Genomic DNA, 19,609 nt, shown 5'->3' with positions numbered 1-19,609 from the left:
TATCCCATGACATCTTAGTTTATTTAGAAGCCTTTCATGAGAGACTTTGTCAAATGCCTTCTGAAAATCCAAATATACCACATCTACCAGTTCACCTTTATCTACAGGCTTATTCACCCCTTCAAAAAAAATGCAGCAGATTTGTGAGACAAGACTTCCCTTAGGTAAATCCATGCTGGCTGTGTCCCATGAGATCATGTCTATCTATATGTTCTGTGATTTTATTCAACAGTTTCCATTAATTTTCCCAGCACTGAAGTCAGGCTCACTGGTCTATAGTTTCCTGGATCACCCTTGGAGCCCTTTTTAAATATTGGGGTTACATTGGCCACCTTCCAGTCTTCAGGTACAACGGATGATTTTAATGATAGGTTACAAATTATTTGTAATTGGTCTGAAATTTAATTTCTTTCAGAACCCAGGGATGTATACCATCCAGTCCAGTTCAGTTTGTCAATCTGGCCTACTACATCTTCCAGGTTTACCGTGATTCTGGTCAGTTCATCTGAATTGTCACCCTTGAAAATAGTATCTGGAATGGGTATTTCCCCAGCATCCTCCTCAGTAAACACTGAAGCAAAGAATTCATTTAGTATTTCCGCGATTGGAGAGTGAGAACTTTTAATCCATGGATAATGGTACAAGGGAAGTGAGAATAGAACTAACACCTAAGATGGACAAATTGACAATAATTGTCATCATATTTCTGATGCTGCTTTTGATGTTTGGAATTGTGGCCTGGATCATCCTTTTTAAGTTACAGTAAAGACTATTTCATTTAAACATCCATTACAAGCTCGAGTGTTTTTTGCTACCAGTTTACCCCTTTTTGACTCACTAGAGGATGGAGGGACTCCATTGTTTCTCAGGGCTTCTTCCTAATGTTCTGATTTGTGCTTCCGTGCTATTGTTCTTCACTATTTGGCACTTCCTAGAGAGTTATGAATTTAATTGTGAAGCCGTCACAGAAGTGGTGATAGACAATGCCAGGGGCCTTGGAAGAGAAGTCTTCCTGACTGGACCTGAATCAAGACCCATAGAACCCCTAGTCTAGGATAAAACACAGAAATGGAGGAACCGCTACATAAGGAAAAGTGTAAACAAAGGAGGTGGTGGTATCTCTGTACAACTTCTCATGTAGAGTCATGTACTTAGTATTGTAAGCTGCCTCGCCTAAGGGAGAGAGTAGAAGTCATTTATAAAATGACTACAAGGGCTGGCTCGATGGCCCAAGCAAAAGGCTCTCTGTTCAATTCCCAACAGGTTTTACACTTACTGCTTATCAGTTCTATAGCGCTACGCTCTCCAGGTCAACTGGAGATAATGCATAGGCAGCATTCCTAGCCCCACAGAGGGGGATGGGAGGAAGTCATATCATTACTTAAAAGTGACACCTAGTGAACAGTCAGGGCCCATGATTGCAGAGTTCTGGAAGGAGCCTTAGTGCATGGCCTCTGGCTCAGGCCCATCTGGCCCAGGACCATCACTGCAATGACCAGATTATAATGACTAATCTGGTTCTCTAAAGAGGTGGCTTGAAAAATAAAAGCAAAAAGAACAATGTTTAAGAAGTATAAAGGATCCCAAAAAAGGCAAGAGATGAGGTGCATGGGAGATATAATACAGACCTTCAGAAACCTAAAAGATTTCAATGATGCACGAACTTTGATCCTTTTCTGTTGTAAAGAAAACAGTATAACTAGGGGTCACAAAATGAAACTCCAAGGGAGATGACTCAGAACCAAAGTCAGGAAATATTTCTTCACGGAGAGGATGGTGGATTCCTGGAATGCCCTTCCGGAGGAAGTGGTGAAGGCCAAGATAGTCAGAGAATTCAAAGAAGCATGGGATAAACACTGTGGATCTCTAAAGGCTAGAGGACGGAAATGAAGAAATGCATGCAGGGGGGTTAACTTGCTGGTGTGGCAGTTACTACCCTTAGCAGAAGACATGGAGATCACTACCCTTAACCGATAAGCCTTGATGTTTTTAATACAACTGCAACATTGCTTCCCACTTCAATGACAGGGGGAGAAAAGGGGAATTGGATTCAGAAAATAACCGAGGACTCTGACTTCTACGGTCTGGGATACTGAAACACAAACTTAAGGGAAAACGGAGGACTGCTTCTATGGCCAAGTCCTAAGAGAAATGAAGAAAGAGTGCGGGGAGGGGAGGGGTAACTTGCTGGTGTGGGGGTTTCTACCCTTAGTAGAATGCATGGAAATTACTCCCCTTAACCAATAAACCTTGATGCTTCTAATGCAACTACAACACTGCTCCCCACTTTGACGGCAGGGGGAAAAGGAGAATTGGAGTCAGACAATAGCAAGAGGGCCCCAGCTTCTACGGTCTGGGGTACTGTTACTCAGGCATACGGGAAAAAGCACAGGACTGCTTCTATGGTAAAGTCCATAAGCAACACACGTCAAGCAGCACTGTCTCGATTATCAAGGAAGCTCATCACCCAGTAAAAAATGTTGCTAGCTGAAATTTTTATGGGTTATCATAAAGCTTGGGATAACCACAAGGAGCAACAGTTACTACCCTTAAGAGAAACAAGGGGGTAGCCTGCATGGAGTCGCAGTTGCTACCTAGGGAAGCTTTCTGGGCAGACTGGATGGACCAATTTTTCTGCCATCATTACTATGTGACTATGTTATAATAAGCATGTTGGGACCTTCATTTTCAGTTTTTATTTTATTTTCCCTGCGAGTTTTTATAATAATCAACCCACCAGCAAAAAAAATCAGTTGAAAAAAAATTACTTTTTTCCCCCACATTATTTTCTCCTATTTTTCATGGTTGTAATAAACACTGATAAGTCAAATAAAACTGAAAACGAAGGTCCCTAAAAATAGGGGAAATATCCCTGGGTAGTTGCATATGAAGACTCATGGCCTTGGAGGTAGGAAGTACAAAGGAGCAAGAGGAAACTGCTGGGTAAAAAAAAAAAAAAAAAGAAATGGTCTACCACAATGGTGCATGGTTTGCACTGTAAGCCCTGAGAAGTTAAACTTAAGCTCCCGTTTATGTATCCTCTAGAACAGCGGTTCTCAATCCAGTCTTTGGGACACACCCAACCAAGTCTGTTTTTCAGAAAATCCACAATGAATATGTATCAGAGAGATTTGCAGGCACTCCCTCCCTTGCCTTCAGATCCATCTCATGCAGCATATTCATTTTGGATATCCTGAAAACCCGACTGGCTGGATGTGTTCCTAGGTCTGGGTTGAGAATCACTGAGGTACAGGAGAGAAGAGATATGATACAGGTATTCAAATACCTCAATGTTGTATATAATGTAAAAGAGACAAGAAAACCAATAGAGAACATTTTCCAGCACAGCTTTTTAGAAATGTGTGTGTGTGTGTGTGTGTGTGTGTTGGTGTATCTGTAGTTGTGAGTGAGGATGTGTGTGCGCATGTGCATGGATCGTTGGGGATTTGTGAGGGTCTGGAGGTATGTGGGGGGGGGGGGGGGTATGGAGTATTTGGGGGACACGAGGTACTGTGTGGGGGGTATAGGGCTGTGTATAGTTGTGGAAGTGTGTGGTGGTATATATGTGTGTTGGAGGTGTGTGTGGGTGGGTAGAGGGTTGTGTATGTGGAGGTTCTGTGTAGGGGGCTATTTGTGGAAGAGTATTTGGGGGGGGGGGGGTGAGGGAGTATATAGCAAACTCACTCAGAATACCTTAAAAGACCAGCCACAGCTATCTGGCCCTGTCCTCCTTAACAGCCAACCCAGCAAGGGATTCTGAGCCCAGGGACATTCCTTTCAGTACAGGATAAGAAGACAGGGCTCAGGAGGGTTGAGGAGCCCCAAAAGAGAAGGCAGGAAGCTGTAGTATAGACATACCACTGATGTTTAAGGGCTTTGAATTGCTAAGGTTTGCAAAAGTAGGCAGCCTATTGTTCTGTACTTTTCCATTGTTGTAAATAAAGTTTGTGTGTGAAAACAGCCAGAGTCTACCTCACCCCTTCCTCCTGCTGTTTCCCAAGCCATGGCCACTCCCAGTTACCACAGGGGATTTGTGGGGTGTGTTTGTACATAGTTCAGGGGTGTCGTGGCGAAGGTATGTGGGGAAATCTGTCTGGGGATGTATATGTGTGTTTGGGTGGGTAAAGTTTTATGTTTGTGGGTGGAGGTTGTGTGTGGCAGGGTTGTGTGACTGTATAGGGAGGTTGTAGGGATTATGTATGTTGGGGTATGGGTGTATATAGGTAGGATATGGGATTGTGATTGGGGCAGGTGAGTGTGTGTGTCTGGGGTGTGTGCCTGAAGGGTGTGTATCTGGGGGGTATTTGAGGGTGTTTTGAATTGAAAAGTGTTGGGGGATGTGGCTTGGAAGGCACATTTTGGCACCATCCTTCATCAGCTTCATCGGTTATTTTCTCTGTCTCTGTGAGGAGGTTGCTATGGGTGTTCTGCTACCTTGTGAATATGGGAATTTAGTTTTTACTCACGGGCTGACAGAGAGCAAATTGCAGTGCTATATACCTTCTGGTCAGAGTGAAAACAAATCACACAGATCTTTCCTCCTATCTACTTGACACAGTGAAACACTGTTTCTTCACAGCAGTCTAACTGCTGTTGATATACTGCAATCTTAATAATTAGAGAGAACAGTGTGTCTCCTATCACATGCTGACAAGAAGCAACAGCCTAAGCCTACCTTCCTCTCTCCTGTCTAAATATTTTTATAAACCTTTTTTTTTTCCACTTTCCTCCTCTCACTGAAATCCAGGAGAGAAATGATTCAAAATGGTGACTAGCTCAAAGTTGCTTCCTATTTCAAGTGAAAAAAAAAAAAGAGGAAGTTATTGCTAATTCATGTAGCAGCAGCAAGCAGGGATAGGTTGGTTAAAAAAAATGCTTCACCTTAATTGGTTCTGCCCTTTCTTTATTCCTTCCCATCTTGGCTCTTATCTATCTGGCATAAATAGAATAAAAGCTACAGTTTTGCTTGCCCCATAAACTTTAAGGCAGTGTTTCCCACCCTCTCCTGGAGGCCCACCTATGCAGTCAGGTTTTCAGGATTACCACGATGAATATGTATGAGATAGATTTCCATACATAGAGCATCCAGTGGATGCTGTTCATTTCATTCATATTTATTAAGAATATCCTGAAAACCTGACTGGTTAAGTGGGCCTCCAGGAGAGGATTGGGAAACACTGCTTTAATAGATCAAAAAATGAATGCAAATGAACATTTTCATAGTTTTTGGAGCCTCACATATTTGTTTTATATGAAATGAAATGAACCAAAACAAGTCTCAGTTCAGATTACCCATTCATTCCAAACAAATGCACATACCTAATTGTTACTTATTTTTATTTTCAAGTAGTAGCATGATGGAAGAAGCATATTTCTAATATTAAAGCCTTTGGATCTGTACTGGTTTGATGATCTGTCTTCACATGTTATCATAACAGAGATGGAGCATGGAGTCTGACTTTGCTTCTTGTCTCTTTATTTATTTTTATTATTTATTTAACAGATTTTCTATACCGACATTAAAATACACATCATATCGGTTTACATTATAACAGCAGGTAGAAAATACATAGAACAGGGATGTGGGCGTGGATAACAACAGCATAACAGCATAAACAAGAGTTAGGAGGGCTCTAACAGGCAGCCCGAGTCAATAGTTAAAAAAATGGGGGGGGGGGGAGAGGGGGGGTGTAGGGAGGGAGCTATATACACAGGGAGGGGGGGGTGTAAGGCGGGAGCTATATACACAGGGTGGGGTGGGGGGGGGTATAGGAGGGATACTATTTACAGGGGGGGGCAAAGGTTATAGGGGACGCAGGGAGAGGGGAGGATAGGAGCAAGGTTAGTCAGGAAAGGCTTGGTGGAAAAGCCAGGTTTTTAGCATTTTACGGAATTTATTTGGGCATGATTCCAGGCGGAGGTTTGATGGCAGAGCGTTCCATTGGGTTGGGCCTGCAATTGAGAGGGCACGGTCTCTGGTTGAGGTAAGTCGGGCCCTTTTAAGGGGTGGGACTTGTAGGGTAAATTTGTGGTTTGTTCTGGTGGGGCGGGCAGATTGAGTGAGGCGGAAAGGTTCACTGAGCCAGGTGGAGTTATCATTGTATATAGCTTTATGTATGATGGTGAGTGCTTTGAAGAGTATGCGTGATGGGATAGGAAGCCAATGTAGGTCTTTTAGGATCGGGGTTAAATGGTCTGTTTTTCTAGCGTTGCTAATTAGCCTTGCCATAGCATTTTGGAGGATCTGTAGGGGTTTAATGGTGGAATAGGGGAGGCCAAGGTAGAGCGAATTACAGTAGTCTAACTTGGATGACATAGTGGCTTGGATGACGGTTTTGAGGTCATGCGTGTGGAGTAGCGGCTTGAGCTTTTTTATGATGTTGAGTTTATAAAAGCCACCTTTGAGTACAGAGCTAATGTGCTTTTTTAGGTTCAGTAATGGGTCGATTAGGACGCCGAGGTTCCGAACTGAGGGTTGTGATGTGAGGGAGAGGGCCATAGGGTCATTGGTGGGAATGGATTTGAGGGTCTGATGGTTGTGGATTAGTATGAGCTCTGTTTTGGACGAGTTGAGGGCTAGTTGCAGGGATGTGAGGAGGGAGTTGATGGACGTGAGGCAGTCCTCCCTGTAGCTTATAGTGGCAGCTAAAGATTCACGTAGAGGGATGATGATCTGAACATCGTCCGCATAGATGTAAAATTTGAGGCCGAGTTCAGTGAGGTGATGACAGAGGGGGAAGAGGTAGATGTTGAAAAGGGTAGAGGAGAGGGAGGAACCTTGGGGGACACCTTGGGAGAGGGAGAAGTGAGAGGATTCATGATTTCCTATTTTTACAGAGAAACGTCTGCTTGTCAGGTATGATTTGAACCAGAGGAGGGCTATGCCGGAGATGCCTATGTCTGCAAGACGGGAAATGAGGAGATTGTGGCTTATCGTGTCGAAAGCCGTGGATATATCAAGAAAGGCAATGAGATAGTTTTGTCCGTGGTCAAGACCGGTGAGGAGGGAGTCAGTGAGGGATAGTAGGAGGGTTTTGGTGTTCAGGTTTTTTCGGAAGCCAAATTGGGAGGAGTGCAGGATGTTATTATCTTCAAGATAGTCCATCAGTTGGGTGTTAACTACTTTCTCTAAGATTTTTGCAATGAAGGGGAGATTCGAGATAGGACGGTAGTTTGATGGGTCTTTGGGGTCAAGGGTGGGTTTCTTAATAAGGGGTTTGACAATGGCGTGTTTAAGGGAATCTGGGACAGAGCCGGACGTTAGGGAGCAGTTGATGATATCTGCTAGGGGTTTTGCAATGGTGTTAGGAATGGAGAGTAGGGATTTGGCTGGTATGGTATCGGATGGGTGGGATGCTGGTTTGATTTTTTTGAAGATGGATTCAATTTCCTTGGAGGAGGTGAGATCGATGGTGTGGAGCAAACTTTTCGAGGATTGAGGTGGTTGATTGTGTGCGGGAGTGTTTGATGGGTGGGTGGCGGTATGGGGGAACCTAAGGAGTATGTTGGCTATTTTGTTGTGGAAGTGCTGGGCTAGTTCTTGACATTTGGAGCTGGCTTCATCATCAGTGATAGAGGGGGTGATGGGTTTGGTGAGTGCTGCAACGTAAGAGAATAGGACCTTGGGATTGAATGTGTATTGGTGTATCTTGGTGGCGTAGAAATCACGTTTAGTTTTTTGAATGGTGAGGCGGTATGTGTGTAGGTATGTTTTGTAGGATGCGGAGTGCTGCAAAGTTGGGTCTTTGCGCCAAGCTCTCTCTCTTCAGAATGCCATGCCATTGCAAACCAGTATTTTTCAACCAGGGTTCTGTGAGCATCCATAAAGGATTCTGCACTGTGGGAAGAGAGGAAGGTGGAAGAGAGGGTTGAGGTTTTGCTGAATTTCACAGGGCATTATAATATGGTTCCTTGAGCAAAAAAAAAGGTTGAAACCCACTTTTGTAAACCATAGTTGTGAATGTGAAAGGCCTCTCCTGCATCTTGTATTGAGAACACTACGGACCCCATCCCTACACAGTTTTGTGAACATGCATGAAATAAGGCATTTATGTTCAGAATGTATTATTATGCATACTTAGGGGTAGATTTTAAAAGGGTGCGCGTGGGCGTACATGTGCGCGCGCTAGCCGACGTGCACACATGTACGCCCGATTTTATAACTTGCGCGCACACAAGTTATAAAATCAAGGGTCGGTGCGCGCAAGGGGGTGCACAATTGTGCACCTTGCGAGCGCCGAGCCACGCTGCCTCCCCCCACCCCACCTTCCCTTCCCTTCCCTTCCCTTTCCCCCCTATCTTTTTTCTCTTCTTTTTTTTTGTTTCACAACTTACATCAGCCCTGCCCCACCCCCGGACTGCCCCACCCTGCCCTCGCCCCGCCCCTTTAGTAAAGCCCCGGGACTTACACGCGTCCCGGGGCATTATGTGCGTCGCCGGGCCTTTTTAAAATAGACCCGGCGCGCGTAACCCTTTCAAAATCCGGCCCTTACAGTGTTCCTTTACAGAAGAAAATCTTTCAGTAAAAATATTTATGAAAATCAAAGCAAAAATAATTGACAAACATTTATCACATTTTTAGATCCTATCAACATATGTGGTATAGTTTAAAAGAATGTCCCTGTTTATAGCTGGTATATAACAAATTCTAATGTATGAGTTACATTCTAGGTTAAAGAAAAATGTAATATGAGTGTTGACTGTGATTTATAGGATTAAAATATACATGGGTGGAGGCAGCAGTTTGCAGGAAGCATTGGGTATTGTTGGAACACTTCGTCTTTGTTTGAGCAGCAGATAATGAAAAGAGTTATTATACTATACGTACAATGTTTGTTTTGAAAACAGTGCTGGAGATTTTTATTTTAATTTACTTTAAAATTCATAGACTGCCTATTCAGATTACCCCATACAATGCGATGTACATAATAGGGAGGATAATCTTATAGCAGTCCGCGCAGGGCTAACCTCCACGTCTAGAAAATACATGCAAACTTCAGTCCACATTTTCAAAGCAGACCAATGCGTGTAAGCCAGCTTTGACAATTGGCAGGTTTATGTAGAATCTTGCGCGGTGAATGCACACACATTGATGCCAGCTTGGGAGCAGGTGTAAATGTGCACACTTAGATTTATGTGCATTCATTTGAAAATGAAAAGTATACGCATAAAATGGCTTCCCATTCCAAAGTCTGTCCCCGGGCATGTCATTTTCAATTATGTGTAAAGAAGGGCACACAAAATTGCTTCCGGGCCTACTTTTACATGTCCACCCCACCCCCCCAGGGTAATTTTCAAACCTACCCATTCACATGCAGAAAAATGAATTTTACGCATGGAAATGCTTTAGAAAATTAGGCCGCATAAAAACCTAACACATTACAACCTAAATTACAGTTAAAATCGTCATTTAAAATATTCAGATGATGTCAGTATTACACATGCACGTAATACTAACACAATACAATATTATTGCCATTCATAGCTAGTTAATGCTCAATACAAGTCTCAGTGTTTATAAGTGTGCTTCTCCACTGTTTGCCCTGAATCATCAATCTTAAAGCCAATTTATATTAACTCGCCCTATAACAACTTTCAATTAAAACCAATAAAATAACTGCTTAGTTCATCTGGGTATAGCTAATTCTCAGCCATTCAATTAAAATAATGGAGTCTTTACTAATTTTCTAAACTGTGGATAATCCTATGGCCTTCTCATGTCACTTGAAAGTTTATTCCAAATACTTGGAGGTGCCATTGAAAATGCTCTCTCTCTAGCCCTCATGCATTTATATGCCTGTAACAAGGGAATATCAATATCAAGTAAAACTTTGTGACTTGATTGAAGTTCTCTGGCAGGGTGATACCTATTGCGTCAATTCTTAAACTATGTTGGCGTGTTATTCCTAACTACTTTGAATGCTAGTGAGAGAATTCAAAATGTTATTCTCTCAGAAACAGGGTGTCAATGAAGCGTCCTTAACAAGGGTGTCACCCTCTCCACAGAGATTTTAATACCAATACATGGACATGTATTACTATTTCAAAACTGTCTGCTTTCTATTACACTAGAAAGATTAGAGGGCACACAGGGTATTTTGTGGGTCTAAGTGCACCAACAGACATACAGTAGCTGTGGTTCTGTGTGCTGTTGTGCTGAGGGAGATTTATAAGAGAGGGATCACACCTTTTGTAAAATCAAGACAAACCTGGCAGCAGCTTGTTACTTTAAGCAATTTGTTAGTTCTAATTTAGTAGTAATATCATATATGCTCAGAAAGCATTTCAATTCAGTCACCTTTTTAGATCATCCAAAGAAAAGTGCGCCTTTTAAGGAGCTTTGATGAAGAGGAAGGGATTGCAGTCAGTGCTTGCACTAGGCTAACCAGCACCCTTTGCGAAAACTGAAATTAGTACCCCTCTCCTCTCCACTTTGGTAGTGGTAGATCTGGCATATGCTCCCTCCTTCAGTATTGGCAGTGGCTCCAGTACAGCTTCCCCTCTTCTGCCCAGCATCCCATTCGCTCACTCATCCACTGTTTGCCCTATGCCATTATCCCCCTGACCCCCATCTCTTTTTCCCTCTGCCTACATAATGTGGAAGGGTATGGCAGCAGGGCATGGCAGAATGGCGGTGCCCTCCTTCATGGTGCCCTGTGCAACCGCACAGATCGCACACCCTAAAAGCCAACCCTGATTTCAGTCTCTCACTGAAATCCACTGAAGTGAAAGAATTTCCAGGTGAGAGATAATAGGAAAAGGTCAGAATAAAAGTCCCTCTTCTGAAAAGGGAACATGCAAAGGCCGGATCGTCAAGACCTGGGGTTACTTGTGAGAGAGCTGTATTTCACCCTACAATCTGATTGCTGTGATATCCCTATCACAAACAAGAGATACAAATTAATATATCTAAAGTCAGAGTTAAAACCTAACTCTGACATTTGGTGTTGTGCTAGATGTGCATGTCAGCATAATGGCCAACAATTCAGTGTGCAGGTTTTGGATAGTCTGTAAGCTTGTGTGTGATTATGCAGAGAAAATTATACCCATGGGAGACTAGATGAATTTAGCTTTGCAAAGGTCCCTACTTAGCAATTATCTTATGACAGCCAATTCTTTTGCTGAACATATAATTCCCTAAGACGTAGCTGTTACTTTAGTTTATGACTTAATCAGAAATACACCAAAGAGTTAATTGGTGGAGTTAATCACGCTAGATAAAGGAGCTTCTGGTATATGTAAATTTATATCATGCATATTCATCCTGAAAATATGACTGTGCTAGTCACCAGGTCTAGACAGTGCTCTGGATACATGCAGCTCCACATAGAGAAAATGGTAAACGCAAACGTTGTGGTGCATAAGCACTAAGCACAATCTAGCATCAAAATCCATTAAGCTCATGTCTCTGCAATGTAAAGAGGGGCACTTGCTGTTAATGACATTTGTTCTTTATTACATTAAAAATAAACATAATGTTTATGGTGGCAGAAAGTGATGGTTGTATGTTGTGTTATAATCAGTGGCAAAGTTGTTTTCAAACAAGGTCCTTATTTTGTCACCTGTTGATGAGAGCTTAGGGCCAAATCCATATCGGTAGAACACTAGTGCTGATTGAGTTAGTGGATTTCTGCTTTCCTGAAGGCTATCTCAACAGAGGCCAATAAAGATCTGTATTAGCAAGGCCTCGGGAGTTCCATAGCTTCCCAACCAATGGATCTAGTCCATACTTTTCGAGGGCATTCAACATTACAGCAGACACTTTTTTTTCAGGAATTTTGCAGATTTGTTGACTTTTCTAGCAATTCATATATATTTGTAATGGTTTCTCAAGCCTGAAAATGCTGGAGTTCATAAATAAGGCTAGATCCATAGATGAAAGTGTCCCAGTGACAATGAATTTCACCTAGTAGGTACATCCTATGAATCTCAGTTGAAATTAGGCAAAACAAGGAAGTATTGCAATTCTAAACTGACTTTTTTATCCGAGAGTTAATGAGAAGGATCCCCTTTTTTTTTTTAACTTATATTTGTTACATTTTAATTATATACAAAGCAAAACATGCATATGTACAAAGAAAATAGAATATGCATTACAATAAAATAAAGAGGACAAAACAAAGAAGGATCGGTACGTCAGAAGAACTTTTATTAGAACGACTCTGGCCGAGTGTCGCTCACACAGGAGCTGCCTCAGGGGCTACTGTATAGATGGACTCTTGAAGACAAGGCTTCAGTACAGAGTCAGCATAAGATACTCATAATCATTCAATACAAGACGACTTGGTGTTAGACAAAGCACATTCAGATTTGGGATACTTAACACAGTTTTGTCTGTCAGTCCCGCGGATGTGCCTTTATCAAAAAGTCAAGGAGATCATATTCAAATTGTGCGATGCTGTGTATAAATGTCGAAATCAGTAAAGCATCTCATCAGAATCCCAACAATTTCTGTAAACTCTGGCAGGAAACTGCAGCGCATATAGAGACTAAAGCAAAACTAGTGATCTCCTGCGGCAAATAAATAAATATATTAATAAATAAATTAATTAAAAAGACAAGTGAAGGGAATTAGCCCAGAAATAATAGATTAGGTGGAAGCGAAAGAGGGGAATTTGAATTTTGGGGCTGAGATTTATTGGAAACAGGGATGCGATATTCCTCCCTCTATTTTATTTTAATTTCTGGTTTCCTTCTATTTTTTTTTTAACAAGTCTCTGCAATGTAATCCCCCCCCCCCCCCCCCCCAAAAAAAAAAGAAACAGAGCCACATTAAAATCCCAAATGCTTACTTTCTGGCTGTGTAAGCATTGTTTTCACTGAATAAAGGAGGAGAAACTGGGATCTCCCCCTCCCCCCAAAATACCCTTCCTTCCATCTTTGTTGGGCTCATTTTTCTATCCAGCAGTGGGGTTAGGAGGTGGGTAATTGCATGGCCTCCTGCAAATCCTGGGACCCCCAGAGATGGAAGGTCCCAGGAATTCGTGGAGCCCCAGGTCTGCATTTGCAGAGCTGTCCAGCAATTTCCCCACCGATGCTTTTGTCCCTTTCTATCTGTATGGGAGGTAGAAATGATTAAGAGGGAAGGAGGGAGGGGATGAGAGACAGAGAGAGAGAGAGAAGAGGGGGAGGGGGGAGGGGTGAAGAAGACACCACACCCAGCAGCTTCCCTGGGCTCTCCAATCCTTTCTGGAGGAGAAGCAGCATTGGAGGGAGCCGCTGGGGGGGGGGGGGGGGGGGGGGGTGTGACTCAGAACTGGAGCCCTTGGGACTTTGCTTGATACAGAGGGGGAAGGTGCTCCACTTCTAGAAAGGCCACCTTGTAGGAGAATTGGTTTCTAGGAAGAAAAAGATGTGAAGGTGCTAGAGAGGATTGAACTCATCCCCCTTTAGCTTAATCAGGTGTAGAACTCTTGTTTGGATCCCCAAAGTATTTCTCTAAAAGTGTCCAAATTCCTGTTATCGGGACACCTTTTAATGTGTTGTTTTATCTCCCTAGGCCTCCCATGTATCTAACTTTGTAGGAATTCTAACCAAATTGGTCACAAACCTTTCCACCCTGGAAGTGGCTGCATGCCTGCTTTTGAAACTGTACAGTTGGCCTCTTCGCTGGGCTCTCCAGTGGATGAAGGAGACAGATAACTGCAAATTATTATTCTGTGAACATCTTTTCAGAGTCCTACTATGTTGCCTTGTAGCCTGTCATAAGACTGCTGCATTTAAAAACATCTGTTTTGTTGCCCAGAAAAGCAAACAACCAACCCACAAGTAAAACTTGTCCTCAGTGAAACCAGAAAAAGCCAAAAACTGAGGAAGATTATCATGTGTGCACTCTTATAGTACCCATACAATAAATGGAAGGTTTATGGGAGCCATGGCTAGTTAGCTGACTTAAAAAATGTCTCCAAGGTGTCCAAGATGGCCTGGAGTTGTATTGAACTTGCGAGTTCAGGTTCTCTGTGGCAGGAGCTGAGAAGGGACCTCCAACCTTTGCTGCTCCTGCATTTTTTTGCACCCAAAGACTTCATGGTGGAATCTGAGTCTCAGGCAATACCAGACACATCTCCCCTTTTTCCGAATTGCCAGTCATGCTGTGGAAGTCCTTGCAGGTGTCTTCTTATAGTACTGTTATTTTTAAACTCCAGCTTTGAGGGTTGGTGTGGTGAACAGCTGCTGTCTGGCCTCCTTGGAGGAGCTGCTCCTAAAAGGAGGAATCAGCTGTCTGATGTGGGCCTGCCCATTAGGCCAGTATAGAGTTCTTTCTGCAGCTGCCACTGGCCCAGTCTATTACCTCCCACACCCTGCCCAAGTGACTGGGGGGGTAGGCCAAGTGCCACTTTCAAACAGGGGTGGAAGAGCCGAAAGAAGGCAAAGGTGGGGGGGGGGGGGGGGAGGGACTGGCCCACCTATACGATGGGTTAGCTCAGCCTGTTCCCAGTTTAGGGACTGAAGTGGAGAGGTCAAAGCCCTGTCTGGTCCCTGTCTGGTCCATTTGAGCCAGAGTAGCTCAAATGATAAAGTGTGAGACCTTTAATTTCTGGCTCATGGGTTCAAACCCCATGTTGGGAGAGAAAGATTTATTTAAAGTCGGGAGGATGGGAATGAAAAGAAAAGGTATGGGGGTGGCTTGTAGGAATAAACACTGTGGATCCATAAAGCCTGGAGGATGGGAATGAAAAGAAAAGGTATGGGGGTGGCTTGTAGGAATAAACACTGTGGATCCATAAAGCCTGGAGGATGGGAATGAAAAGAAAAGGTATGGGGGTGGCTTGTAGGAATAAACACTGTGGATCCATAAAGCCTGGAGGATGGGAATGAAGAGAAGAGGTATGGAGGTGGCTTGTAGGAATAAACACTGTGGATCCATAAAGCCTGGAGGATGGAAATGAAGAGAAGATATATGGGGGTGGCTGCGGGAATGAGGCCACTACCTGGTGATTAATACCCTTATTCAATAAACGTTCACATGGTTAATGAGACTCCAACATTGCTCTATGCTTCAATGGCAAGAGGAAATGTGGGAAAGAGGATTTGCATTCAGGCAACAACCAAGGTAGCACAGTCTGGGTAAACAAATAAGCATGGGAGTAGCTTGCTTGTTGCGGCGGTTACTACCCCAAACCAATTAAGCCTGATACTTCACTTTCAATGCATATCCAGCATAAATCTCTGCTTCAATGGTGGGGGGAAGGTAAGAGGATTTACATTCAGACAACAACCAACAAGGACTGAATTGCACAGTCTGGGTAAACAAATAAGCATGGGAGTAGCTTGCTTGTTGCGGTGGTTACTACCCCGAACCAATTTAAGCCTTTACTTCACTTGGAAAGCATATCCAGCGCAGCTCACTGCTTCAACGGCAGGGGGGAATGAAGAAATAGGATTTACATCCAGCCAACATCTAACAAGGCATTGAGCTGAGCAGTATGAGTATACAAGCATCAGGGTAAATTGCTTGATACGACAGTTACTACTCTCAAACATTAAGCCTTAGACTTCACTTTGATACAGCTCCAACATTGCTCTCTGCATCAATGGTGGGAGTGGAAGGAAATTAGAATCAAAAAGCTACCAATAAGGGCCCTGAACTCAGCGGTCAGAGTAACAGATAAGTATGAGAAAATAAGTGTCAAGCTGTGATCACGCAAAATGGCGTTTAAATGATGGGACAAGCTTTCAACAATACACCGTGGTAAAAGTTAAAACCCCTGAAGAAGCAAACGAAACACGGACGTGTCGGGTTCTTACCGGTGTTTCAGAAAAGCAGTCATCACAGCACGCCAAGCGTATAATGATAAGTAATTTGTTCGCATCTAATTCTACTAAAAAAGTAAAAAAAATTTTTTTTAAAAATATTCTTAAATTTTCCGATTGTTGATACCTATGATTACAACGATAAAAACAAGTCTCTTTAGCGCAAAACCATTTGATGGTAAACGCTTGAAATGTGACATGTTTCTTTAAGAGCGCTCTCTGAAAAAAATCGAGAGGCCTTACTTACTATGAGGTATCACGATCCAAAAAAACAGCGTTAATTTATGATGTTCCTTTTGCATTGAATAGTAACATTACATCATACTTTACACAGTTACTAGTGGTTTCTTGTTAAACATTTTTTTAAGCAGGAGGAAAAATATGCCGATTCCCTCCGGATGTGTCTGCACGCTCCGAAATGATTCCTAGAATGAAAATTTTGTATCTTGAAAATGTAATCTTGTTGACTGTACCACAGCATAGGGAAGGGGTGGCGATCAGCAGGGCAAAGCACCGGCTTCGGGCAGCTGCTTTGACGTCGGGCTGTGGCGCTTACGCCACACGGTACAGGAGGCGCTCTCTAGCTGTGCAAGTGGCCCTGGGTGCTAGAGGCATCCTGAGACAATACGGCCCTCCCCTGGGCCCGGGGAAGTTCCCTCTGGCCAGGTTTGGAGAAGCATATAAAGGAGATCCGCTGTGTGCCACCCCGGTGAGAGGGGATCCCAGTGCAGGCTCTCATGTTGGAGTGCGACATCCGGCTGGCCAGGGCTGAGGACTACAAGGATATAGTGCGCCTGATCAGGGTGAGAGTCCCCGAAGGCAGTCTGAGCGGGTGCTGGGCCAGCAGAGTCAATAAGAGGCAACCTGATGCTTCGGACAGCGGTGTCAGGGTCCAGGAGGAGGAGCTTCTCCCCCCCCCCCCCCCCCAACGGCAAAGGCTTCCCGAGAGGATGGGATGGCAGTGTCAGGGAGAGGAGCCCTCAGTCACAAAAATCAGGCTGACCAGACATTCAGCTGGAGGTGCCAAGGCAGTCGGATCCTTGCATGGTGCTGCCGGAGGGAGTCAGAAAGGCAGTCTGAGGATGGGACAGAGATGTGTGCAGAGTCTCTTTCATGTCCACCTTTGCGTATATTACAATGAACCTATCCGGTCTGAAAATGCTAAAAAGTGACCCAGCTTTCTTCTTGTCCCCCAGGAACTGGCGGAATTTGAGGTTATCTGAACAAGTAGAAATCACTGAAGGTGAGACAGATGCAGAGCAGATGCAGACAGATGCAGAGCAGATGCAGACAGATGCAGGGTTTCTGCACCTCTGAATTTTGGGGGTTGGGGGATAGAGGTTTCTGGCTCAGTGCTGCTTTCTTTGGGCGTCCTGCTCAATCAAAACGGGTGCCACAAGCCTTCATTTGCCAGTAGCTGTGGATTTTCAACATTTTGTAATCGCTCCCTTCAGGGCACCCTGAGACCTGGACACCATCAGGCCGATGCAATGCCAGCGAGCTAAAAACGTGTGTCCAAACTGGACACTTTTTTTTAACATGAGCGCAATTGCCTCTCCTGGGAGCTCGATGCAACAAGCAAACGAGCCGCTGTGCCCAGGAGAAGTGGCTGTGCATGGGTTAGGGAAACGGACTCCCATATTTACGAGCGTCCATTTTCCTAGTGTACATGCATGTGTGTGTGATTCTGAAATCCTCCCTTTACTCCTCGTCTTTGTTTATTTACCCTTTCTTCTCATCACTTTCTTGCTCCTTCTCCATCTCCCTCTTTCTTTGATTTCAGTGTTACAGAAGGATGGCTTTGCCAAGAATCCCTTCTATCAATGCTTGGTTGCTGAGCTCCACCCTGAGCAGAGAAGCAAAGATAGTAAAAAAACAAACAAACAAACCCACATACCGCTGCGTGCTCCATGCACACAGATCTGCCAATGCACCTCATTCCCCAACTGCAGCAAGCAGTATTGATAATTTGACACACACCCCCCCCCCCCCCCACACACACAAATTTGCCATTGCACCTCAGTCCTGTGCTATGGCACCTCCCACCCCCGCTATTCCAGTACTGATAATGACAGACCTACCAATGCACCTCAGTCCTGCCCTGCAGCACCCTCCTGCTATTTCAGTACTGTAAGGTGGTTAGTCTGAGGCATCTGATAACGGTTTTGTCAATTTGTTGCACCTGCTGGAGAGTGATGCCACTGGTTTTGCAGGGTTCAGGGTCATTGGCTATGCCCTCTATTTCTTTACTTACAACACCGGGAAGGGCCGAAACATATTTCTGGAGGATCTGGGGTGTGTTATGGAAACAATACATTATTGTGCGACACAGATAACAAAGGTGAAAGAAAGCAGAGAAAGGTGAATTCTGTGCCTGCAGGTCACATAGCCCCAAGACTGGTGGCAGAGTAGAACTGGAGCCTGAGTCGCAGGTGGCCTGGCTCTGTGCACTCAGCACTGGCGTACACAGTGAGATTGGTGGCAGTGGTGGGATTGGAATCTGGGTCTGCAGGTGTTAGTTTTGCACTTTCAGCACAGCAAGCTTGGTAGAATTGGAGAGGGGGGGGGGGCAGGGCGGGTGAACATCCACCACCACAGACATTAGTTAATCCTTCACCTCTTGCTTTTCTCTTAGGAAAGGGGATTGGCACAAATATGATGAGCAAAGTTGCCAAGGTAAGTCTGAGATGTCCATCCGCTCTTGTTTTCAAACAGAGACCTACAGAACGAGGCCTGTCCACACTTGGGGCCAATAAAATATCTCAAAACTCACAATCTGCCTGCGAGCAGATTGTTACCTGGAAGGGCATAGAACCTGCGGCAGCTAAGGGTCTCCGTAGACAGGGTTTCTTGTACAGACTGTGTCCTAGTGACTATAAGTGAGGAGAGGCAGGGCAGGAAAGGTAAGGTGCTTTGGAAGGATGCAATTCTCCCTCTCGTTTCTCTTCCTCCTCTAGGTGGGCCTGAGTCTGAGCTGTACCCAGCTGCAGCTGCCTGTGCTGGAATGGAACCAAGCCGCCAGAGATGTCTACATAGCAAGGGGGGCAGTGGATCTGACTGCTGCGGAGGGCTGGCACCTCTACCACTTCCAGGGTGAGGCCCTGCAGGCGCTGGCTGAAGGGGCTGCGAAAGGCTGAGGATTTCCCCCCTGCTTCTCTCTATGGCAGCAGAGAGCACCAGTCCTGCCTGGTAGCCAAAAGCACTGGCCAATAAATTTTGAAAAATACATTATTTGTGTGATGTGCTTTGTATATATTTTTGTTCTTTCTTGCTGCCTCCCACCGGCACCAGCTTAAAAAGGGACACCTGGGCAGAGGAGAGCTGGGAGTGGGAGACACAGCAGAGAGGGCGGCTAAGGAAGGCAAAGGAAGCTTACCTCTTTGTTTTTTAAGAGTGGTAAGCCAAAATATGACTTTGTGAAGACGGAGCCATTGCCTGTGACAAATACAAGTTATGTATCCTTTTTTAAACTTATAAGCACCATTTTTTGGCCAGCACTGATTATCCAGTAACCCTCACGGCAACCCTCCTCGACCTGAACAAGAGATTTCCTCAGGAATCACTCTGAGATTAACCAGGGTGTATTTGCACAAGATAAGGTTAATTTAATGTGGATCTGCTTAATCAAGAAAGACAAAGGTGGCCAAAAAAAGGGCAAAGGATAACGGGGGGGGGCAGGGAAGAACATAAAACATGCCATACTGGGTCAGACCAAAGATCCGTCAAGCCCAGTATCCTGTTTCCAACAGTGGCCAAGCCAGGTACTTGTGACCTGGTAGGATCCCAACCAGTAGACAAATTACAAGCTGCTTATCCCAAGAATAAGCAGTGGATTTCTGCAACTCTTTTCCTCATC

General features: G+C 44.3%; 1 pseudogene; it reads left to right on the top strand.

The window, feature by feature from the left end:
- The first annotated feature begins 16,490 nt into the window (after positions 1-16,490).
- On the top strand, positions 16,491-18,893 carry LOC115099801 (annotated as a pseudogene).
- The last annotated feature ends 716 nt before the right edge of the window (positions 18,894-19,609 follow it).

This window comes from Rhinatrema bivittatum, chromosome 10, assembly GCF_901001135.1.
Source record: "Rhinatrema bivittatum chromosome 10, aRhiBiv1.1, whole genome shotgun sequence".
NCBI classification, from domain to species: domain Eukaryota; kingdom Metazoa; phylum Chordata; class Amphibia; order Gymnophiona; family Rhinatrematidae; genus Rhinatrema; species Rhinatrema bivittatum.
This window is presented reverse-complemented; position numbering and strand designations above follow the sequence as displayed.